Raw genomic sequence first — 27,323 nt, forward strand, 5'->3', positions numbered from 1 at the left:
TAGAAATACCCTACTTAAATAATAAAATTTCAGAGAAAGTTTGGTCAGCACTTACTAATAATTTTGTTGAAAATTATGTTAAGGCTGTCTTTGAATGAGAATCACANTCATAGATGTAGAACTGGATTTGGACAGTACCCCGCAGAAATTTTTCAGGGTTCTAGTTTCTACAAACAAAGGATTTGAAAAAGGACACATGCACTGTGGTAAAATTAGAGAAAGTTTATTAAGAGAAAACTGTAGTGTTACGATGAATAGTTGTGTTCATCCCTGCTGTATGAATTAAATATTTATTAATTTTGAAAAAAAAAATTACTTCTCATTATCATTGCAAATTAAGAAATGAATCAATGATATTATCAATATTGGGTGGTATTGTTCAATATTAACATTAGATCTGCATTTAAGTACAACACAAATTAAAAGGCAACACTCTTGGGTGTTTGGAAAGAGTGGTTATTGTTTTGTAGAAAACAATGGTTTCCTTTATCGTATGCTTTTTGGAGTGTTTTGGCACATGTTTTTAGTTCATGGCCTTATAGAATCTTATTGCTTCATAGATAAGTCTTTTGGACATCCTGAACACTGTTTGATTACCCCTGACTAACCTAGAAATTTACTTCAATTTCTTTGCCTCTTTGGGACTGTGTGCCCACAAGAAAAGATATTTAATTTCCTGACCTAATTATCTCCTTCTTTAAGTTGAAATTATATTATAATTAAGGATTGCTATGAATATTATAGAACACAATGAATATCTGTGTTTCAAAACCTATTCAAAAATTTGCCCTTTCAGTTCCTTTCTTATTTTAAGTTAAAATAAAAATACAAGAATGAATCCTTCAACTATGTTAACCAAAGTTTTACCTCTGAAATTAACCAGAATATCCATAAAATGATTTAATACTTTTTAAAATAATCTTAGAACATATTATTTTTAAGATTTAATATTTAGGACAACTTTTAATTTGAAAAAAATTTTAAATACACTTAAGTGTTAACATAACTTCTAAAATTTTACTTTTTGCTAATATTTCCAATGTCCCACTATAACGCAGCTTTCTTCATTTTGATTTATTAGGAAAGTACATATCACTATATTCATATTCTATTTCCAAATACTAGTCAAATTATATTTTATATTTTTAAAATCCATTTTTATTTACACTTGTACATGTGTATGTATGTAATATGTATGTAGTTACATGGGAATGTCAGAAGAAGTCATCAGATACCTGGAGACTAGGTACAGAAGGTTATGAGTCACCTGACATGATTTCTAGGAACCAAGTTAGCTTGCTCTAGAAAAGTAGCATGAGCTCTTATATGCTGAGTCTCCTCTCCATCCCTGTAATATATCTACATAGTAATCAGGAATAATCCTAGAACTTTAGAAATGCTAGGCAAGTGCTCTACCACTGAGCTTCATCCTTAAGAACTTTTTGGGGGGAAGAATTGTAGTAACATGATTCAGAAAATAACTACCCATTGTATTCTTACTATAAAACAGGAAATCTAAGTAAGCATTTATTTATAACCTCAAAATGTAGGGCTTGTCTCAAACTTTCGAGTTTTAACCAACCATCAGAGTGATCTCAGGAACCTCAATGGAGGGCTAGGGGAAGGAGTGAAGGAGCTGAAGGGGGTTGAAACCCCATAGGAAGAACAATATCCACTAACTGGAACACCCAGAGCTCCCAGGGACTAAACCACCATCCGAAGAATATGCATGGAGGAAGCCATGACTCCAGATACACATGTAACAGAGGATGGCCTTATCTGACATCAGTGGGAGGGGAGGGCCTCAGTCCTGTGGAGGCTTGATGTCCCAGTGTAGGGGGATGCTAGAGCAGTGAGGCAGGATTGGGTGAATGGGTGGCGGAGCACACTTATAGAGACAAGGGGGAGGGAAGTTAGGATGGGGCAGTTTGGGGAGGGGAAACCAGGAGGGGGATATCATTTGAAATGTAAGCGAATAAAATGAATAATTAAAAGAATAGGAACCAAAAATTATCTCTAATATTACATGATTATTTCGACAAGTCAAATGAACACACATGTTTTCATTTTTATACTGACATTTTTAGCTTGTGATAGGCATTTCAGTAAAATTCTGAGGGAAAGTAGCATGATATCTTAAAATCTTTTTTTTTTTAATTTTATCTTTTATTAGATATTTTCTTTCTTTCTTTTTTTTTTTCTATTTTTAACTGATATTTTCTTTAATTACATTTCAAATGTTATCCCCTCTCCAGGTCTCCCTTCTGGAAATCTCCTATCCCATTCCCTTTCCCTCTCCATCTATGAGGGTACTCCCCCCACATACACCCACTCCCACCTTCCTGCCCTGGCTTTCCCCTACACTGGAGCATTGAATTCCCACAGAACAAGAGCTGCTCCTTCCACTGATGTCCAACAAGGCCATCCTCTACCAAATACTCAGACAGAACCATGGGTCCTTCCATGTGTACTTTTTGGTTGGTGGTCTAGTCCCTAGGAGCTCTGGAGTTGTCTGTCCGATTGATACTGTTGCTCGCCCCACGGGGCTACAAAACCCCTCAGCTCCTTTAGTCTCTTCTCTAACTCCTCCTTTGGGGAGCCAGCACTGAGTCCAATGGTTGGCTGGGAACATCCACCTCTTTATGAGCCTCTCAGGAGACAGATATCAGTCTCCTGTCAGCAAGCACTTCCCAGCATCTGCAATAATGTCTGGGTTTAGTGAATGTATATGAGATGGATCCCCAGGTGGGGTAGTCTCTGGATGGCCTTTTCTTCAGGCTCTGCTACAAACTTTTTCTCTATATTTCCTCCTGTGAGTATTTTGTTCCCCCTTCTAAGAGGCACTGAAACATCCACACTTTGGTCTCCCTTCCTCTTGAGCTTCATCTGGTCTGTGAATTGTATCTTAGGTATTCTGAGCTTTTGGGCTAATACCCACTTATCAGTGAGTGCATACTATGTGTGTTCTTTTGTGATTGGGTTACCTCACTCAGTATGATATTTTCTAGTTCCATCGATTTGCCTCAGAATTTCATGAAGTCATTGTTTTTGAAGTCTTAATATAGTTGAAACATGATTTATAATGAATTTTAATACTTATGTTTGTTAAATTTTATGGAAGCAACATAACTATATGTTATTTTTCTTAATTTTAATTTTGAGGGGTATGAAAGTATTTTCAACAAGTAAAATCAGTGTACCATATATCTGTGAATTTTGAGGGGAGCCTTTATCAGCATGATGAGATCATTAACTACTATCTAAAAGCAAAACAAACATTAGCAAAAAATAAAACAAAATAAAATTTGAAATTCCTGTTGTTGGATTAAACAATCTATTACTTCTATGGAGATTTTTAAGAGACATATGAGGCTATGATGCATATTATTTCTATAGAAAGTCTATCAAGGGATCAAAAATACTTGCAATCCATTCACATGGAGAAAAATAACTAGAATTGATTTCAAGTTTCTGTGATCTAATTCTAACCCTCCAGAAATCAAAGACTGGAATCCTGAAGCTTGTGCCATTAGAAGTTGAGCTCTTAGAAACCTTTTATAAATGATGCTAAACTAACAGATTGATTTGGGGCTTCCTATCAATCAATATCCTAGATGATTTTCATTTATGGTCCAATCAAAAATAAGGCAAATCCTGATTCCTTATTGTTAGCACAAGTTTAATAATTAGGTGTCAATGGGAAATAACTCTCATGGAATTCTCTTCTCTAAGAGTGCCTATTATAGTTCAAGCTTTCCATTTAGAAGATTTCCTCCTCTTAAAATTTGTTTAATACCTAAAAAACAGCATCAAAATTTCAGAGTTCATTTTCTCAATACAGCTGGAAATCTAAAATTACTAAAGCTGACTTCAGCAAAAAGGTGTTCCTCTACAAAGAGAGAAGTAGAGTCTAGGCATATGGAGAGATAAAGAACAAGCCCTAAGACAGGCATTGACCATACCCTTGGATCAGGCAACCATGTGACCCAACACTGAACACTATACTGTCCATCCAGTCCCTCCTTTCCTTCAGTGCCAATGTTTTCATTACTAAAGGGCTTTTCTGTCATCAACTTCAGTTAGGCCAGGTACTTGGAAGCATTCTAATATCATCCTCAACGTCTAGAGTTTAAGTAATAAAATATTAAGGCTATTGCGATTTGGATGCAAAGCCAGCCTAGAATCTCTACTTCCCCAGGAATCATTCATTGACAGCCTGAAAGTCTTGTAAGTTTCATGACATTCTAGGCACTTCCTTCAAGAGGAAGTCTTCAATTTTGAAAAAAATAAAAAATAAAAATAAAAAAGCAGACACACAGCAGATACAGATTCTAATTCATCTTATACAGATGGACTGTGACATTGTGATTCTGACTGTCCCAAAGAGCTACACATTCCAAAGGTGCATGGGACTCTGGAAAGTAAGAATTTGTGTATCTTATTTGCATGGGGATTAAATAGATTGAGTAATTGGAGACCATGTAGTCTACCTACATTTTTGCTCTGCATTTGAATCTGATTCGTAGTTTTGTACTGAGTGTGGGATATTAGGTTTTGCATGTTTATCTTTCTTGCATGCTAGGTAAAAGTTCCAAGCTCACAAGAATGTTGGAATATTAATTGAGATTATTTATCCATGATGATTGACATGTTCTTTGAAACTACTCATAAATGTGACTCCTACATAGTAATCATTTAATATTTTATTAATAACACTGACTTATGTAGTAAAAAGAGCCAAACAACTATGAAGATCATTAGCCTCAAAGAAATTATTATTCTCAAACATAATAATGCAGAAATTTATCAGATCTCACAAAAAATCCTATTAGCAATTATATAAAATTACCAGCTAACTTGATAAAACTAATATATTTATAACTCTATTAGTGGAAACTGAATTAATGAAATTGTCTTGATGTTATATTTCTTTTGAAGTCTATTAAGAGAAGAAAATTTGAACTAAAATTAATCCCGCCTAAAACCAAAAAAGATTTAGTCCCAGATTGCTTATAAAATATAACATGTCACATAAGCAGGAAATTAATACTTAGATACAAGTCAGGGGAAAATGCAGATTTATTCAGAAAGGACTATATTTCATAGGAATGGATCCTTATGCATAAATTTGAATTATACTTAAATTACAGATGCTAAGTTACTTAAGGAAAATAAGCTTACATCTGAATATTTAACTAGTAATCTGTGGCCACTTTGTCTTTTTTATTAAGTTGAAACAAATAACTAACAAAAAGATTAGAATACAAATGCAATTTCCATTTTTATACCCCACTAAAATTAATACATTTTGTTAAAAGGAAATTGAGTTTTTATTATTTGAACTCTGGTATTTAGACTAGGTAGGAACAAAATAGCCACTGTTAGCTTCCAGATGAAAATGCACTGTCATAGGGTTTAAGTTAAGAGGCATATAACAATGCTAAGGTTACTGAAAATGATTGTATTCTACTCTTAAATAAATGCGTGATATACAATAAATTTTCTTAATGATAAAATTAAATAATAAATTCACTAGGTGTTTGCATGGTATAAAAGACATAAGTAATTGTGATGAGTGCTGTTTAAATATGTCTGATATGTTATTTTTTATTTTACATAACCCCACCCCCCCACACACACACACATCAGCCTCTAATATTACACTTGAACCAGTTTATCTAGTAGAAGCAGTAGATATACTAAGGATGTGATGGTCTTTGCCATTTGCATTTTCTCTGATTTTTTTTTTTTTTTTGGAAAATAGCTAGGAACATTGAGGATCTTTCTGGATCGATCTCTTGGTCTCTGTTGTTCATTTCTCTAGCAGTGGAAACACAGAAACTGTTTGAACACAAAAGTAAAAATACTGATGGGTTTCTGGGTCAAGGATAAGAACAAGAGTACTGCACATTCATGTGTGTGTGTATGTGTGTGTGTGTGTGTGTGTGTGTGTGTTTGACTAAGCAGAGAGATCTGAAAGATATTTCATGGCATAGGAAACAAAAGAAATTAGATTTATTACTATTTCTACACTAAATCCTTATTCCTATTTCCAAATAGGTTTTCTCTCTTATTGCAAAGGTATTTTCTTTTGTTTTTAATTTCCTTAGAGTGCAGGATATACTTAGTAACAGCTGATAAAAATAAGAGATCTTAAAGTCACATAATTTTCTTTTGCTGTCAAAATGAGCTTTTACCCACAGGGGACACATGGTATCATGTTAGTGATATTTGGTCTTTGTAACTGAGGTAGGCTGTCATGTAATCTAGTTGGTAGAAGTCTAGAATCCTGCTTGATGTCTGAAGATGAACAGAACTGTCTTCTTAACCAGATAGAGCTCTACTTTTGTAAAACACAGTATTTTCTTAAGCAGTACTAACAGATTTGCTTTTCTGTAGATGTAGGTTATATGTATTTAATCCATGTACTTTTGTTCCTTATACTTCACTACAAAATCAAGTTATTTAACTAAATCTTTTCCTGTATAATTTTTCCATATAAGGCTCATTTGATTGTTATAAATAGTGCAAACTGGTAGGATAAGTAAGATTTTTGTTTTGTTTTGTTTTGTTTTTGTCTCATTCTTTCTTAGTTGATTTAATTTTTTTGTTTAATTTTTAACTGTTGTTTTATTTGTTTTTAATTTCCTACTTGACTATTTTTATTTCCATCATTTTCACTTTACACTCTGCCTCTCATAAGTACCTCCCTTGGCCACCAACTTCCTCTCAGGTTATTGACCTATTCTTTATCATCATCATCATAATCAATGTATATGTTATATTTGTACACTTTCATAGATACATATAAAACCTGCTGAGTCCATTGAGTATTGCTCATATTCAGATGTGTTTAGGGCTGACTACTAGGGGTTAGATAATCAATGTGGCCACTGATTTTTCGGCCTTAGCAACCAATCGTTGCCTGTAGTTCTTCATCTAGGGTGGTGTCCATCAACATCAGTTTGTTAACTGGTGTTGTTATTACCATATTGTTGAGATTTCTTGGCAGTAACTGCCCTGTAGTGAATAGAGGACATTATCTCTCAGCACATATCCTTGTTGCCGCACTATTGGAATCTTTCCACATCTTTCTAGTGAAGTTCATGGGCTTTTTAGATAAGATTGTATATTTATTTGTGCCTTTTTATGCCCATTCCAGTTATGTCCATTCAACATAATGTCATGGAAGCTTATATTTATTTATGATTTTGGCCTTAGTTTAGGCTTACCCCACAACTAGTTCTCATATGAATCTTATTATTATATCTTATGTCTGTCATATGGCTGGTTACCTCTCCACAGTTTCATATGACTGACATCTTCCTGAGTCTGGATTGGAATCACCTACTTGGCATCTTCCCTAGGTTTTTTTCTCTTTGTCCAGAAGTCCTAACTTACTATTTTGTATTTTGCAATAGGGCTATCAGCTTTTTATTTCAACCAATCAGAAGGACACTTATTCAGGCAAGGAAGGCCAGGGATACATCTTCACAGACGGTACATAAATGTCAATGCTACAGGGTCGTGTTATAGGTGTATCATTTAGGGTTGAGAACCCATGTTCTAGTGTTGTCTGTGTTTTGATCAGTTATAGGTTTCTATCATAGATTCCATCTGAATTGTCTCAAGAATTATTTGATGGGCAGTGTTTAGACTTGATGTTTTGCAGAAAACTTATGCCTCACCATACACAGACTCAAAATGCTTTAGTAGTGATACATAGTTTCAATTCCCCCACAAGGGAAGAGCCCATGTGTGATAACGTCAAAGGTGTAATACCAAGATTGGAATCATTCATGTGGGACAATTAGAACAGAACTGAGACTAGCTTAAATGCTAAACAAGGGCAGCAAACCAAACAAATAAACACAAAATCTGGTCCTCATTCAAATCCTGATTGAGTAATATAGCCATCATTCAACTCAACACTGTCTGTGCTGCTATACATGAGTTCAGTTATTTTAGATTCATGGAGACAGGAAAAAGCATAGATTATAAAATAATAGTGAACTTTGGATATATATATATATATATATATATATATATATATATATATATATATACACAATTTTGAAGCTTCATATAGTTAAAAAATTGAAAAAAATTCTTGTCAATTTATAAAAGTTATAATAATTTTCATACCCTTACTGAACTAGCTTTAGATGATGTTATTGGAGATGGTCCCAGTCTCTCTTCTATTACCACCTTTTTAGATATTTTGCTGAGTGTGCTCATAGTATTCACAAATATATTTCATATAACACCCGTTAAAATAAAAATGACACTGTTTTATTATAAAGGTCACTACTGACTTAAGAAAATCCTTTTTGTTAGGTGTTTTGGATACAAAGAAAAGTAAGAGAAGCTGCAATATGAAGCTTATATGCTGTAGTTTACAAGGAAGACAACTAGATATGTATTCCAGGGAAGAATGTAGGCAGTGTCCTGGAACCAGGGAATGAGTGCTGCTTCTAAAACATTTAATTTATAAACTATATTAATCATAACACATTCAGCATGAAAGAAAAATACTACAGAATAAAATCCTTGGTACATATCTGTTAATCAGCAGTATGGTCAGCAATAATGACCAGAGATCTAGAGATGGGAGAGCTGATTCTCCTCTGTTGAAAGTCCCAGAAATCAGAGTGTCACTTTTTTTTTGGTAATAGAAATAAATGTAAAAACAATATTTTTACATTCAACAAAACATAGACATTTATGGCAAAGGAATGAAATGTTCTAGTTTTCTTGCATTACTAGAACAAGAGGGCTTCAATTCTGGACACCTCACCTCAGAAAATGGTAGTAGTAAAATAGTGTTTTTCAATATTTAGCAATTATGACTTTATAATCACAAATTGGATTAGCTTGGATTTAACTTAGTTTCCTAATGAACCTTAAGAATGGATTGAGCATTGAATAATGCTCTGGACTGCATTCAAGTATAAAGAAGTGAAATTATGCCAATGGAGACATGTGTGTCTGTCACAGAGATGAGACATTTCTCATGAGACAAAAATTAAAGGGCAGCTAGCTTCCCTGACTAATTAAAGCTCAATATTTTCTAATTATGTTGATGACACAGCATGGCTGCAAAAAATGACTTGGTAGCTCTAATGCAGAACCTTATGAGTATTTCACTTGACACCATGCTGCAGGCCTTTTGCCTACTGGGCTTGTAAAATTTAGCATTGCCAAAGGCAAAGGGCTCACTTTGTTTGACATAGCTGAAGGAAGTGGCTACTTGGGGGACCAAAGCAATTTTAAAAATTCAATTTATCTCTATAGTTATTTATTTATTACTGTTGACTCTATACTACTCTTTGCTAGAGACTTGAGAACATATAAAAATCAGTAAGGGAAGAGAGTGGTTCTCTTGGTGCACACTGTTAAATAAGAAAACTAGTTTATTCATTGTTAAGACATATGCCTGACTACTATATCTACTGTATCTTAAACTAGTGAAGATTTATTTAGGTCTAGGTTTCAGAGATCATGCTCTTTGGTAAGCTGGCTCTCATCAGTTGTTTCTGGAACCTTTGGTGAAATACAATAGTATGGTGTAAACATGTAGAGAGCAAAAGTGTCAGAAAAATAATGATGGAAACTGATCAGGAAGAGGAGGAGGAGGAGGAGCAAGAATAGCAGGAAGAGATGACTAAGCATCTCTTATATTATGGCAGCAAAATCATCAATCACAAACCATACTCATCTTCAATATATGAACACATTGAGAATATTTCAAACTCAATACATAACATATGGTAAAGGAACATAAATATATGTTTAAATAGTTTTTTAAATGTGCCGACAACACAACATATGAGAATGTAATAGAAACTCTCCCAGGATCTGCAAATGAAGATGGCAAGAGAGAAGGAGAGGGTTACAAAAAAAGGATACCTCCATTGGGTATAAGAACTATGTAAAATTAATGCAAAAATTTTGTGGGTACTATAAAGTCCTAATAATAAGCAGAATTCCTTATATGACAAACTGTATGAAATACTGACAAAGCTGGTATTGCTATGGCACTGGTATTGCTGTGATCCATATATTTTCTTACATTTCTCCAAATTCTGAATCTCTCCAGGTACACTCTCTTTAATGGGTAACATTAATATATTCTACTAGGGTATTAAGATGACATACTGGAAAGGAATTCAATCCTAAATATTTTGCTTTCATGAGTGGGATCTTACAAACTATATACCCGAGCACATGACACCACCTGAGGACATAGGAAGGAAGTACTATATTCTTCAAAGAAGTAACAAGACCATATCAGACATGGATTCTGCTGCCATCTGACCTTGAACTACTTACACATTAGAGTTTTAAGCATTACATTCTGGTGTTATAAATGAACTATTCTGCAATGTTATACTACAGCAGTTCAGATCTATGGAGACAGATGGTTATGTAGTAACAAAGACATAGAAGTGAAAGTGTGTATTTTGATGCCACAACCACCAAAATGAATGAACCTATCTAGTGTTTTAGCTAATATCCTAAACCACTTTTTCACCAAAGAGGGGCCAACAATTTTCCAAAGGTTACCTATATGATCAAATATGTTCTGTTGAAAAAATCAATTGATATGACACTGTCAGTTAACTGACATAGATTTTCACATGATCTAACATGATATATTAACTCAGCTGATATGATTTTCCAGTGCTACTTCTGGATGATCAATCTTCTTCTTTGATATATACTTGAGATAGTGTTATCCTATAATGCAGATTTCACTACCACCTTTTATATAGACACAATCTCCACGACTTACCAAGAACTAGAGAAAGTGCTCATTAAGTTCCAATAATTTTTTTTATTTTTAAGTTCATAAGTTCAATTTTCATCTTTTGATAAGTTGTTCCCCTAAACTATGTTACTCCTTTCTACAAAATCTTGACATTAAACATTTTTCACATTACATGTTTCACATGCAAGCACATTATTGTTAGCATTCTGAGCTCTAAGAACAAAATTTATTTTCCTATAAAGTTTGGACATTTTCTATCGTCAATCTCCATTTATTTTTGTTCATTCTTTAAAATAATTTCACATTTGTATAGGCATTTTTGACCAAATGTTTGAAACATGGTACTACTCTAAATATAAAATCATTGAATGATGAAGTTTGTTTTCTTCATACTATTAGAGAGAGTGTTCCAGTATGGGATCCTGTATTACCCAGAGAAGGCAGTGTTATATCTCTCTCATAAAACATGTTCCATTCCAACCCACAACAATGTGTGAACACTCTAAAAATGTCCAACCTCATGTACCCATTGCATATCATCACAATTCATTGGAATGATATATAGGATAAATGTTGAGAATCGTACTATCTCTTGAATTTTCACATGCACTCATATCTTCACTTAAATAGACGCATTGCCAAAGAGTAAGCATATTTGAGTTTTGACCATGTGATAAAAAATTTTCAGCCCTTAGTATTTTTACATAAAACTATTTAGGACTGATTTTCTTTTCTAATTATTCTTGAAACTCATATTTCTATAGTTACATAACAGAAAATCTTCACAACAGAGAGGTTGATCTAGGCTCCCACCTGATAGCCAGACTTTGACTTTCCGCCTATTTTACCTGCACAGAATGTCACATTACATTTGTATAGCTTTCTATTTTGTTCAAGTATTTTATTGTCTACCCATTGTGCTTCATAATCCCCATGTTTCTCTCTATATAGTAAAAGTTTCTAATATTTATACACTAAAGGCTTTCTCACCTGATACATGCTATTAGAAAGTCACGCTATGTTTAGGAAATGTGCCCTAGAGTAAAGTACTTATGTGAAGGTTCACATAGCATTCTGGGATACCATGAGATCCCTACATGCTCATACATTGCTTTTTTTTTTTTTTCTATGTATAAGGTATAAAGCTTTGTTCACTTACAAATTCCCACCATGAGGTCACCTTATAATAGATTCAAAACAATAAGTCCTCAATTCTTGACTAGAACCTCAAAATGCATGAGGCAAAATAAATATTTGGCATGTATAAGTTGATCATTCAGGTATTTGTTGAGGGGGTAGAAAGATGATTAATATGCTACCTTTTTTTTTGTACCATCTAAATATCATTTTAATCCAATTTCTCTCCAGATAAATTTGAGATCAAACCATTATCTTTATTTGTCTCCTCGTTTCCTGTTTTATTTCAGAACAGCTAAGGGCTGTGATGATTCTCCCAACTGAGTTTCCTTTTCTTATGATAGTTCTTTATACACATGCATAATGAAAAATCATTAAATATTACCTAGACAATGAAGAGATCTCCAAAGGATTCATGTTAGAATGTAGTTATGATAACAATCTACATATTTTAACATATTTTATTATTCTAAGGTGATTGCTCTTCTTGAATTTAAATGTAACTACAACTAGAAATAATTAAAATCCAAGTAACTGAATACATCTATGAAAGGATTTTACTTAATTGTAATATTTGAAGTGAAAAGACCCACTATTATTGTAGATTTTCTGATGTGAGAAGATACAGTTCCAATCTGGAACATATCATTTGCAGGCAGTTTATACAAAGGACATAGAAGGAGAATTAGTTTCCTCCTCTCCTGCTGCTCTTGCTCTCACTAGCAAATCCATCCCATCACTGGGATTGGAGGCTACTTCTTTGTGATCACAATGTGCCATGAAGCCTAGCTGGGATGTCTAGTTTCACTGACTGAACAACTCTTGGATTCTTGAACCTCCCATTGATGGACAGTCAGTGTTGGACTAGTTGGACCACAGTAAGCAATTTTAATAAACCATATGTATGTATGCATGTACATATGTATATATATGCATATATATATATGTGTGTGTATATATATGCATCTTTACATATATATGTATATATGTGTATATATATGTATATATATAGATGTACATATGCATACATATGGAGAGAGATAAAAATATGATATTTTAACAGTTCTATTCCTCTAGAGGGTCATTACTAATACACACATAAACACATACATTTAAAATCTCATAACCTAGGATTCATTTTACAGTGGATTATTCTTACTTTGTCTCTCTCCACAAGGTAGCTTTCGTATCAGAGTTATTTAGAAATAGGAAAAACTGAGTAAATTATGTTCATAGGTCACACAGAAGTACAAGTATAATCAGTTGACTTTGATTTATTCAGCCACTGATAGATCTTTTGAGGAAGGAATGTGGGATGTTTTCATGTCTTCAATTTGTCTGTCAAGAGAGTCTGTATTAAAAGTCATAGCATGCGCTACGGGCTGTAGATGGTAAGATGCTGTTATAGTGACTTGTTAAGTAATTTCCTCTTCAGCATTCTTCTTAGAACAAAGAACACTCAGTGAGGAAAAATCTGGATTCCAGTCCTCCAAGTGGAAAGTAGTTGAGACAAGTAAGATGTTATCTATGTGGCATATTCTGGGAAAACCATTGTATGTTAGGATATGAGTTCTATATGGCACAGATTTGGAAAATGAGTTCAGCTAAAAAAAAAATCTATGTGATGATAAAAAAGGAACCATTATTTTTTGTTTTTTGTTTTTTGTTTTTGTTTTTTTAAGGCAGCCTTTATTCTTTCCTGGAAATTAGTAAAATGCTGAGAAATCAATACTGATAAATTATGTAATTATGGAAACCTTATATATAATGAAATGTATTCAAATATAAGACATAGAAATTCCTTTATTTCATAAACAAAATAAAATAGTAGGCTCATACACAGAAATAAGTCATTAGAAATCGTATACTGTTTTCTACATTAACATATATATGTATATATGCACATGAAGATGAGTTTCAGAGACTGGCTTCAGAAGAACTGAATGATTTAGTGTTTTCTTTTCTATAACTTTGGATTCATATTGAGTATCTCATTTTTTCTCTTGCCTATATTTTAAAGAGTGGTGTTACAGTAGTCTCACTTTCCAAGGGAAATAGTTTCATGAACAGAAGGTTCAAGACATGTGCCAAGATGGTAAAAAATTTCAGGATCCTATTTTATACTTTCTCTTCTTGATAACTTGCCTTCCTGCCATGTGCCATGAATCCTTATGATTCAAATGAGCTTCCTTTAAAATAGGGAAAGCAAAAATATTCCTCGTTGCAGAAAGCTTCCGTCCTTTCTCCCACCATCATCCCTCAGGATGGCTGGGGATGGTCATGGGAAGAGGTTCTTCTACAAAGCATGTGTTATGCATCATATAAATAGTCTTTGGGCTTCTCATAAATATTAGAAGCTCTAACAGAGATTTTATTTTCAAGTACTCAAATTTGAGTCAAGATTTTGCCAGTGATATAGACCTATAAAGCTAGCTGTGTAATAGTTATTTAACAATAATTTAGATTTATGCAGGCAAGTTAAGAAACACTCAAGGGAATGAACTATTTTTTTCCTAGAATCCATTGGTGTCATTTTGATAATAAAACATGCATAATGTTAAAAATCCTGGTGCCAGAAAAACAGTCAATACTGAAGTATCTGCTAAAATGGAAATAGAGAAGCTATGTCTGAAAGTGGGGCTCACAGTTTAAAATGGACCACCCATTAACAACAACATGACTGCTGAAAAGTAATATCTTGGCTGGAGACCTTGAATCTTTCAGCAGATTTCTTTAATAGCAGTATTCTGTCTCGTCCAAGACTGATGTAGTGGGTTTGACAGGAGAAAAAAACTCTCACTGTGTCAAGGAGCTAAGAAAGGCTGACTATGACAATTCCTATCAAGCAAGGAACTTGTGTTGACACAGAGCTGTATTAAGAACTTTCTGTTTTGCTCGTTCCCTCTCTTTTTTTTTATATCAAAAATACCTTTTAAAATATTCAGCTTCAATTTGCATTTCTCTTCCCAATGAACCTCAACCTCCTGCTGCAAGTTTCAGAAAAAGATTTTAGCAGATTTCATCATTACTGTGATTATGCATATGTACCATAGTGCTGCTTCCAATTGTGAGAAAGGGATAAATGGCCTCTAGACCTATCTATTACCTCCTCAGGATATTTCAGTGACTAGTGGAGAATTTTTCCAAGTCATCTACATAGGAGGATGAAAGTCCCTTAGGAGCCTGAGGAGAATTTAATTTATACAGCATGTGCTAGCATGGGTATAATTACAGAACCAAACCACAGATCTAAACATACACATAGAGAAAAATTTGGTTGTCTTCTTTTTGGATTCAATAATACAGATGATGCCAGACCAGTTTGGTTGTCTTCTTCTTGGCTTTAATAATACAGATGATGCCACACCGTCCTTGTCTTTTATTGTAAAATAGAGGAAGGGCTCAATTTAAAATTAACATAATGTAATTGTTAGTTGTGTCTTTCCAATGAGAAGGACTCTGACTTCTATATTCTCTCAGGCCACAGTTTTAATATTCTGAAAGTTGAGTATGGAGCACATGTTGTTTTCAAAAGATTCAGACAACATCACAGGTTTGACTAAAATGTGACAATTTTCATCAACTCATCATGAGTCTATGAATTATTAAAATTATTACAGAAATGCCTTATAAAAATTTAATTCTTGATATTTACCATATGACAGTACTTGTGCAGTAGGATATTTGATATTTCTGCTACTGAATTCATTTGTTTTTCAGTGTACAATACATTTTCCTACTTAGTGTATACTTTTTCACACATTGATTATAATTCTTTCAATGTGCGTTCAGATGTAACCTGAGGAATCCTTGTAGTATGGAAAAAGTGATCTCATCATTGCTCTACTGGGGAACAGATAGGTGACTAGCATCTTAGCTGAGTACAGAGACAAAAAAAATCAATAATCAATGCTATTAGTTATCAAGTTATTGGTATATGTTATTAAATGAAGAGGTAACCCTTCCTAAATATTGGAGACAATTCAAAAACATCTTTTATTAGATAATTATAGAAAGAATCTGAAACAAAAAATTCCACCCTCAGTGATTTGATTAAGGAGATCATATCTGTAACGTTCTCAACACCTGCACTTATGTGCTGCAGAATTTATTATGTTCTACATAGAATCCTTATGTCTGTTTTTGATGTTATCAGCATTGATAATTAACTATATGTTCGCTGCTTATCTGTTAAACATGATGTTTATGTCTATAGGAAATGAAGGGATATAAAGTGTAGCAGAGACTAAAGGAAAGGCTATTTAGAGAATGCCCCACCTAGGAATTCATCCCATCTGTGGGCAACAAACCCAGACATTATTGCTGATACAAAAAAATGCTTGCTGACAGGAGCCTGGTATGCTTGTTTCCTAAGAAGCTTTACCAGAATGTGACCAATACAAATGTGGATGCTCCCAGACAACCATCAGACTGAGCATGGAGACTGGAATGGAAAAGAACAACAATATCAACCATCCAGCCCCCACCTCCACCCCTGAGCTACCAGGAACTAAACCACCAACAAGAATACACATAGGGACCCATGGCTCCAGTAGCTTATTTAGCAGAGAATTGCCTTATCTGGCATCAATGGGAGGGGAGATACCAGAGTGTAAGGGAATGCTAGGGCAGTAAGACAGGAGTGAGTGGATGGGAAGGGGAGCACACTCATAGAAGCAGGGGAGGGAGGAGGGGATATGGGGATTGAAGAGGGGAAATCGAGAAGGGGGATCTAGACCACTTTTAGTAACATCAAGGCTATATTATTTTGTTACATATCTGAGGATTGGAAGGATTTCTGAGGGTTGCCTTTATTCCCCAAATACTTCCACCAACTGGGGACTAAGTTTTGAAATACACAATCAGTTAGTGGCCCTGCCCTGTGCTCTGTTGTTGTTGGTTTGCTTGTTTGCTTTTCTTGATATTAAATACTCATCTTCTGTTTCCCTTTACTAAAATTCTGTGTTTTGTTTCAATTGTATTCTGTTGTCTTTCTTATGTCATATTTAAATGAGATTTATCAAATTAACTATCTGTTTTATTGTGTGTGTGTGTATATATATATATATATACATATATATGCATATACATATATTTAGCATATATATAGATAGATAGAGACATAGATATGGCTATTCTTTGTTGTCAAGTTATCTATGTCTAGAATCAACTCAAAGTCAAAAATGGCTGTGCACACCTGTGAGGGATTTTTGCATAATTGGACTATTTGCATCAGAAAGTTCCATATTTAAAATGAATTTCTGCAGTAAGATGACACTTCATTTTTTTTCCTCATAGTCTTTTTTTAAATTAGATTTTTTTCTTCATTTACATTTCAAATGCTATTCCAAAAGTCCATTAGATCCTCCCCGAGCCCTGTTCCCCAACCTACCCACGTCCACTTCTTGGTCCTGGCATTCTCCTGGACTGGGACATACAATCTTCCAAGACCGTGGGCCTCTCCTCCCAATAATGGACAACTATGCCATCTTCTGCTCCATATGCAGCTAGAGACACGAGCTCTGAGGGTACTGGGTAGTTCATATTGTTGTTCCTCCTATAGGGTTGCAGACCCTTCAGCTCCTTGGGTACTTTCTGAAGCTCCTCCATTGGGGGCCCTGTGTTCCATCCAACAGATGACTGTAAGCATCCACTCCTGTCTTTGCTAGGCAATGACAGTCTCACAAGAGACAGCTATATCAGGAACTTGTCAGCAAAATCTTGTTGGCATATGCAAAATGTCTGGGTTTGGTGGCTGTTTATGGGATGGATTCCCGGTGGGGCAGTCTCTGGATGGTCCTTCATTCTGTGTCAGCTTCAAACATTGTCTCTGTAACCCCCTCCATGGGGTTCCCCATTCTAAGGAGGAATGAAGTATCCAGACTTTGGTCTTCCTTCTTCTTGAGTTTCATGTGTTTTGCAAATTGTATCTTGGGTAGTATAAGTTTCTGGGCTAATATCCACTTATCAGAGGGTGCATTATCATGTGAGTTCTTTTGTGATTGGGTTACCTCACTTAGGATGATATCTTCCAGATCCAACCATTTGCCTAAGAATTTCATAAATTTATTGTTTTTAACAGCTGAGTAGTAGTCCATTGTGTAAATATAACACATTTTCTGTATCCATTCCTCTGTTGAGGGAAATCTGGGTTCTTTCCAGTTTCTGACTATTATAAATAAGGCTGCTATGAACATAGTGGATCATGTGTCCTTATTACCAGTTGGAACATCATCTGGGTATAGGCCAAGGAGAGGTATTGCTGTATCCTCCAGTTGTACTATGTCCAATTTTCTGAGGAACCTCCAGACTTATTTCTAGAGTAGTTGTACCAGCTTGTAATCCCACCAGCAATGGAGGAGTGTTCATCTTTCACCACATCCTCGCCAGCATCTGCTGTCACCTGAATTTTTGATCTTAGCCGTTCTGATTTGTGTGAGGTCGAATCTCAGGGTTCTTTTGATTTACATTTACATTTTGATAATTAAGGATGTTGAACATTTTTTCAGGTGCTTCTCAGCCATTCGGTATTTCTCAGTTGAGAATTCTTTGTTTAGTTCTGTACCCCATTTTATGGGGTTATTTAATTTTCTGGAGTCGAGCTTCTTGTGTTCTTTTTATATATTGGATATTTGTCCCCTTTCTGATTTAAGATTGGTAAAAAAAACCTTTCCCAATCTGTTGGTGGCCCTTTTGTCTTATTGACAGTAGCTTTTGCCTTACAGAAGCTTTGCAATTTTATGAAGTCCCTTTTGTCCATTCTTGATCTAACAGCACAAGTCATTGCTGTTCTGTTCAGGAACTTTCCCCCTGTGCCTATATCTTCGAGGCTTTCCTCCAATTTCTCCTCTATAAGTTTTAGTGACTTTGGTTTTTTTGTGGAGTTCCTTGATCCATTTATACTTGAGCTTTTTACAATGAGATAAGAATGGATCAATTCACATTCTTCTACAGGATAACCACCAACTGTGCCAGCAACATTTGTTGAAAATGCTGTCTTTATTCCACTGGATGGTTTTAGCTCCTTTGACAAAGATCAAGTGACCATAGGTGTGTGGGTTCATTTCTGGGTCTTCAATTCTACTCCATTTATCTGTCTGTTCTTCTATGAGTACCTTGAATTTTTTATCATCATTGCACTTTAATATAGTTTTAGGTCAGGTATGGTGATTCCACCAGGGGTTCTTTTATTGTTGAGAATAATTTTTGCATACTTAGGTTTTTTGTAATTCTAGATGAATTTGCAAATTTCCCTTTCTAACTCAGTGAAGAATTGGGTTGGAATTTTGATGGGGATTGCATTGAATCTGTATATTGCTTTTGGCAAGAAAACCATTTTTACTATATTAATCCTGTGAATCCATGAGCATGGGAAATCTTTCCATCTTCTGATATCTTCTTCGATTTTTTTCTTCAGAGACTTGATGTTTTTATCATACAGATTTTTCACCTCCTTAGTTAGAGTCACACCAAGGTATTTTATATTATTTGTGACTGTAGTGAAGGGTCTTGTTTCCCTAATTTCTTTCTCAGCCTGTTACCCTGTGTGTAGAGAAAGCCACTGATTTGTTTGAGCTAATTTTATATCCAGCTACTGCACTGAAGCCCTTTATCATGTTTAGGAGGTGGAATTTTTAGGGTCATTTATATATGTTCCTGATTTTAGTGGGACTGGTTCAAGTATTTCTCCATTTAGTTTGATGTTGGCTCCTGGTTTGCTGTATATTGCTTTGATTATGTTTAAATATGGGACTTGATTTCCTGATCTTTCTAAGACCTTTAACATGAATGAGTGTTGAATTTTGTCAAGTGCTTTCTCAGTATTTAATTAGATCATGTATTTTTTGTCTTTGAGTTTGTTCATATAGTGGATTAAGTTGATGGATTTCCATATATTAAACCATCCCTGCATCCCTGGGATGAAGACTACTTGATCATGAAGGATGATCTATGATCATTTTGATGTGTTTTTGGATTCAGCTTTTGAGAATTTTATTGTTAATTTTTGCATCGATATTCATAAGGGAAATTGGTCTGAAATCCTCTTTCTTTGTTGGGTCTTTATGTGGCTTAGGTATCAGAGTAATTTTGGCTTCATAGAAATAATTGGGTAGAGTTCCTTGTGTTTCTATTTTGTGGAATAATTTGAGGAGAATTGGAATTAAGTCTTCTTTGAAGGTCTGATAGAACTCTGCACTAAACCCATTTTGTCCTGGGCTTTTTTGGTTGGGAGACCATTAACAATAGCTTCTATTTCTTTAGGGGAAATGGGACTGTTTAGAATGTTAATCTTATCCTGATTTAACTTTGGGACCTGGTATCTCTCTAGGAAAGTGTCCATTTCATCCAGGGTTTCCAGTTTTGTTGAGTATAGCCTTCTGTAGTAGGATCTGATGATGTTTTGGATTTCCTCAGGTTCTCTTGTTATGTCTCCTTTTTCATTTCTGATTTTGTTATTTAGGATACTGTCCCTGTGCCCTCTAGTTAGACTGGCTAAGGGTTTCTCTATCTAGTTGATTTTCTCAAAGAACCAGCTCCTGTTTTAGTTGATTCATTATATAGTTATTTTTATTTCCACTTGGTTGATTTCAGCCCTAAGTTTGATTATTTTCTATGGTCTACTCCTCTTGGGTGAATTTGCTTCCTTTCATTCTAGTGCTTTTAGGTGTGTTGTCAGACTGCTAGTGTATGCTCTCTAGTTTCTTTTTGGCAACACTCAGAGCTATGAGTTTTCTTCTTAAGTGTCCTATAAGTTTGGGTATCTTGTGGCTTCATTTTCATTAAACACTAAAAGTCTTTAATCTCTTTCTTTATTTCTTCCTTGACCAAGTTATTATTGAGTAGAGTATTGTTCAGCTTCCACGTGAATGTTGGCTTTCAATCATTTATGTTGTTTTTTAAGATCAGCTTTAGTCGGTGGTGATCTGATAGTATGCATGGGATAATTTCAATATTTTTGAATCTGTTGAGGCTTGCTTTGTGACCAACTATATGGTCAGTTTTGAAGAAGATACCATGAGGTGCAGAGAAGAAGGTATATCCTTTTGTTTTATGATAAAGTGTTTTGTAGATATCTGTTCAATCAATTTGTCTCATAACTTCTGTTAGTTTCAATGTGTCTCTGTTTATTTTCCATTTCAAGGAACTGTCCATTGATGAGATTTGTGTGTAGAAATCTCCCACTATTATTTTGTGAGGTGCAATGTGTGCTTTGGGTTTTACTAGAGTTTCCTTAATAAATGTGGATGCCCTTGCATTTGGAGCATAGATATTTAGAATTGAGAGTTAATCTTGGAAGTTATTACCTTTGATGAGTATGACGTGCCCCTCCTTGTCTTTTTTGATAACGTTGGGTTGGAAGTGGATTTTATTGGATATTAGAATGGCTACTTCAGCTTGTTTCTTCAGACCTTTTGATTGGAAATTTTTTTCCAGCCTTTTACTCTCAGGTAGTGTCTGTCTTTGAACCTGACGTGGGTTTCCTGTATGCAGCAAATTGTTGGTTCCTGTTTATGTAGTCAGTCTGTTAGTCTATGTCTTTTTATTGGAGGAATTGTGTCCATTGATATTAAGAGATATTAAGGAAAAGTAATTGTTGCTTCCTTTTATTTTGTTGTTAGAGTTGGGATTCTCTTCTTGTTCTTCTAATCTTTGTTTAGTTTTCTTGAAGGATTATTTTCTTACTTTTCCTAGAGTGTAATTTCCCTCTTTGTGTTTGAGTTTTCCCATTGTTATCCTTCGAAGGGTTGGATCTGTGGAAAGATATTGTGTGAATTTGGTTTTGTCATCGAATACTTTGGTTTCTCCATCTATGATAATTGAGAGTTTTCCTGGGTATAGTAGCCTGTGCTGGTATTTGTGTTTTCTTAGGGTTTATATAAAATCTGTCCAGGATCTTCTTGCTTTCATAGTCTCTGGTGAGAAATCTGGCGTAATTCTAATAGGTCTTTCTTTATATATTACTTGACCTTTTTCCCTTAGTGACTTTAATATTCTATCTTTATTTAGTGTATTTGTTGTTCTGATTATTACATGTCTGGAAGAATTTCTCTTCTGATCCAGTCTATTTTGAGTTCTGCATGCTTCTTTTATGTTCATGGGCATCTCTTTCTTTAGGTTAGGAAAGCTGTCTTCTATAATTTTGTTAAAGATATATACTGGCCTTTTAAGTTGAAAATCTTCATTCTCATTTATACCTATTATCCTTAGGTTTGGTCTTCTCATTGTGTCATTTGTGGATTTCCTGGATGTTTTGTATTAGGATCTCTTTGCATTTTGCATTTTGCATTTTCTTTGGTTGTTGTGTCCATGTTTTCTATGTTGTGTCCATATTTCCATGTTTTCTATGGAATCTTCTTCACTTGATATTCTCTCTTCTGTTTCTTGTATTCTGTTGCTGATGCTCACATCTATGGTTCCTGATTTTTTTCCTAGGTTTTCTATCTCCAGAGTTGTNTCCCTTTGGATTTTCTTTATTGTTTCTACTTCTATTTTTAGATCTCAGATGGTTTTGTTCAATTGCATCCCCTGTTTGTTTGTGTTTTCCTGTAACTCTTTAAAGGATCTTTGTGTTTTCTCTTTAAGGATATCTAATTGTTTAGCAGTGTTCTCCTGTATTTCTTTAAGGATTTCTACCTCTTTAACAGAGTTTTCCTGTATTTCTTTAAGTGAGTTATTAATGCCCTTCTTAAAATCCTCTACCAGCATCATGAGATCCTAATCTTGCTTTTCAGGTGTGTTGGGTTATCCAGGACTTGCTGTGGTGCGAGAACTGGGTTGTGATGATGGCCAGTGGTCTTGTTTTCTGCTAGTAAGATTCTTAAGTTTGTGCTTTGCTATCTATCTGGTAATCTCTGGTGTTAGATGTTCTAGCTGTCTCTGGTTGGAGCTTGTTCCTCCTGTGATGAACTCTGGAAGTCCAACTCTGTCCTGAGTCCCAGTGGTCAGAGCACTCTCTGCAGCAAAGTTCTCCTCTTGCAGGGAAGGTGAACAGAGGTCTGGAGCTCAGATCTGCCTCCTGGCTGAAGATGAAGTCCCAAAGGGACCCTGTCCAAGAAGCTCTGTTGCTTCTGTGGCCCACTCGCTCTCCTGTGTGGATTGTTCTCTCAGAGTCCTGGCATATAAGATGCCACTCTCACCTGAGTCCTGTGGTCAGACCCTGTCTGGTGGCCAACTCTACTCAGTGATCCTAAGATCCTGTGTGTGGTAGGGTGGCTGTAGCATGGAAAGTCCTCTGGGGACCTTGGGACCATCAGCTGAGTTTACACCCAAGGTAGTGTGGGACTGGTGCTGACATGAATGTACTCCAGCCACTGGTTGGGCAGGTTTCCTGTGTCCCTGTTTCTGCTTGCCCAAGCCCCTCTGTGTATTTTTGGAACAGATGTTGAGTTCCACTCACCAGTGATCCCAAGATCCTGGGTATGCTAGGGCTCCTACCTGTGGAGGGTATAACACCAACATAACTCACTGAATATGGAGATATTTGGTGCTTACCCGAGTATAAGGATTAGTGCTTATTGTACTAGAAGGTTCTATACAAGTATCAAAGGAGAAAAGCAAAATTCAATCCTACAAAATCTTCTTTCCACTCTAGTAATCTGCTTGTAATATGCTGGTGAAATAGTGGGATAAAATTATGACAGGAATCAATCACTATCTGACTGGAATTAATGCCTAATCTGTGAGATTAAACCCACACTTAAAACAGCTTGGGTAACCAAGAGAATGAGACCAAATAAGCTATAGATCTTGGCAGGAAGCAAATAGTACTGATCTGCTAAAATTATGTGGCAGTAAACTGTCTTCTAACAACATTTTACATATACATAGATCAGTCTTTTACTCAGCCATCATCATAGAAGCTTTCTTCTGTAATAGGTGTAAACAAATGCAGAAACCCATAGCTGGACAATGTGCAGAAACAGAGACATTGAAACAGCCTGTCCTATATGGGACATACCATTTAGAGCATAAAAGACATAGGAATGGAAGACATCAAGAAAACAACGACTTCTAGATACAACAGGACTGATGGACATATGAACTCACAGGGACTGTGGCAGCATGCACAAGGCCCACACAGATCTAAGCAAGATGGCATTTCAGCATTTCTTTGTCCATTTTGAGAGAGAAAATGGACAGAGTCCCCAAACTATAACCTAGGCTCTGTCTCTAATGAAAAACTGCTTTGGAAAAAAAAAATCTCCAATGGAGTATCCCTGGGAATAAAATGTATACTTAAGGACATACTCTATACCCAGCAGTAGACAGCCAAGACAAAATGAAATCAACTGTAATTTTGGAGGGATTTTGTCTCATATTGATTGTCCTCAATATATTTTATTACAGGTCTTTTGCATATATATCATGGTTTTATTCTCTCTCTCTCTCTCTCTCTGGGTGTGTGTGTGTGTGTGTGTGTGTGTGTGTGTGTGCATGAGTGAATTTAGCTCCATTACAGGTGGTAGTAAGCTGCCTAATTTTGCTTCAAATGGAAATATGGGCATTTGGAAGAATAAAAAGAATTTGTAAGCATGATTTCATCTCTTTAACTTCCATGATTGGATGTTTTAAGCATTAGACATTTTTAATAGTTTCATATGATTTTCTTTATTTTAATTATATATATATATATATATTGTACACCTAATTATGTTACACATAATATCTAATATTATATAAAATATTTATTTATTTAATTATATTTATATTTTAATTATAATGACATAGATTTATACACTTTAATGATTTTAAAAGTGTAAGTGAAGGGTCAAGGTTTTTCCCATTCAGTTTGTGGTAAAAATCTGTTCCCTGATTGTGGTACAAGTCTTCTGCCTATGTTTTTTAATGGTCTTGCTCCAGTACCTGCAAGACTGTTTTTGTGAACAGTGAAAAAGGCAAGACTAGAAGAACTCTTTAAGTATGAAGTACAAAGGTGCAAAGAAAATTTTAAAAGAAGATATATGTAAATCTATTCATTGAGTAAGAACTACTTCAAGTTATTTTTAAAAGACGGAGACTGTCCAATATTTAATAATTAAATAGACAATTATTCAATTTAACAAAATGTTGTACCTGGGCTTCTCTAAATGCCAGGAAAGCCTATTTATTTATTTATTTATTAATTTAGTTATTTATTTAGTTAGTTAGTTAGTTAGTTAGTTAATTCAAGTTTTAACTCTTCAATTCTGTTTCTTCATAGTTTGGTACAACTTTTCCTTTTTTGTTTTATTCTTTTCTTTTTCAATTTTTTTATTGGTTATTTTATTCATTTACATTTCAAATGTTATCCTCCTTCCTGGTTTCCCCTCCTCAAACCCCCTATCCTATTCCTCTCCACCCTGTTTCTATGAGGGAGCTCACCAACCAGTCACCAACTCCCACCTCAGTGCTCTAGCATTCCCCTATGCTGGGGCATCAAGCCTTTATAGTGCCAAGGGCCTCCCCTCCCATTGATGCCAGATAAGGCAATTGTCTGCTACATACGCATCTTGAGCCATGGGTCTCTTCATGTGTACTCTTTGGTTGGTGGTTTAGTAGCTGGGAGCTCTGGGGAGTCTGGTTGGTTGATATTGATGTTCTTCCTATGGGCTTGCAAACACCTTCCGTTTCTTTAGTTCTTCTCTTAACTCCTCCATTAGGGTCCCCTCCCTCAGTCCGAGGGTTGGCTGCAAGCATTTTCATGTGTTTTGGAAGGCTCTGGCAGACCCTCTCAGGACACAGCTATATGAGGTTCCTGTCAGCAAATACTTCTTGACATCAGCAAAATTGTCTGGGTTTGGTGGCTACCTATTGGATAGTTTCCTAAGTTAGTCAGTATCTAGATGGCCTTTGCTTCAGTCTCTGCCCCACTCTTTGTCCCTGTACTTCCTTTAAACAGGAGCAATTCTGAGTTAATATTTTTGAGATAGATGGGTGGATCCATTTCTCAACCAGGGACCATTGTCACATCTTTTCAATCTTGACCCTGGATTTGAAATAAATAAATAAAAGAACAGCACTCATCACTAATCATTCATCATTTTCATATTCTTTGACTAAAACTTGTAAACATTTTGAACATCTGAAATTACTTAATAAATTATGTTCTTCAGGGAAATAAGAATTCATTAATGAAGTACTGCAAACCAGTACTTGCCATAACTATAGAACTTTACTGTTGACCTGTACATCAGTATAGGATTGTATAGCAGCAAGTCTCCAAAACATGAATGAAGGAGATATAAACATTGTTTTCTGAAATGCACTGTCTTTTACAATGACTTCCACTGGCATATTAACTCCAATTTTTATTTTTGAGGTTTACCAATGAATTCTATATTTCAGCCAAGACTTGTTACAGAGAATAAAATCATTTTCTGAGCAACTGAGCTCTTTAAACAACACCTTTCTCAGTTCTTTACTATATCTAAGATGAAGACACACAGTGTTTGAAGCTATTTTGACACAGAAATCTCTTTTAAATAAATTACAACATTCACCCAAAAGAGTATCAGTTGGTAAATTTGTGTCTCAGTCCCTATTCTATTGCCATGAAGAGACTCCATGACGATGGAAATTTTTATAAAGGAAAGCATTTAGTTGTGGTTGACTTACAGGTTTAGAAATTTAGTCCATTATCATCATGGCGGGGAGCATGGCAGCCCACAGGCAGACATGATTCTAAAGAAATAGCTGAGAGTTCAAAACTTGGATTTTCAGGAAGCAGGAGGAAGAAAGAGACACTGGGTCTGACTCTGAATTTTGAAACCATAACGTTCTTCTCCAGGGACACACTTCCTTTAACAAAACCACACACACTGCAACATTTTCACACCTCCTAAACATTTGCAACTAGTGCCAATTCCTAATGACTGAGCATTCCGTGATATGATCCTATGGGAGCCATGCTTATCCAAGTCATCACAAGCAGCATCCACATGCCTATTGTTAGAGGACGACTCTGTGAGTCTTGGTAAATTTTCCATCCTTTGACACCTTTAATAAAAACTTAGAAGAAAAAAATAAATGTTGCATAGGGGCTGAAACCATATATTCTTAAAATGTTGGAAATATTCAAATGTAAAGCTCTTTCTGAGATCATATATTTTCTCACAAATACTACGTGAATCATTAGTTTTATTTAATTACAGTATTTAGCAAGTTTTAATGCAAGTGAATTGGAAGTAACAGTATAGGAGGATATCTCAAATAATACTAATATGTATGTTATTTATTATAAAAAATTGTATACTGCTATTTTCCCTTTTATTTATATTATTTATATTATATTATATTATTTATTTATTTTCTTCCCAACCACTGCTCACCCTTTCTTGCCCATCCTTTACCCAGTCCCTCCCTAACCCCCTTCTGCCAATTAATCTCTACTCAGTCTTCCTAACTGTAGCAGCCCACACTCCTCCCTACTTGCTGC

This window comes from Mus pahari, chromosome 3 (assembly GCF_900095145.1).
Source record: "Mus pahari chromosome 3, PAHARI_EIJ_v1.1, whole genome shotgun sequence".
Lineage (NCBI taxonomy): Eukaryota > Metazoa > Chordata > Mammalia > Rodentia > Muridae > Mus > Mus pahari.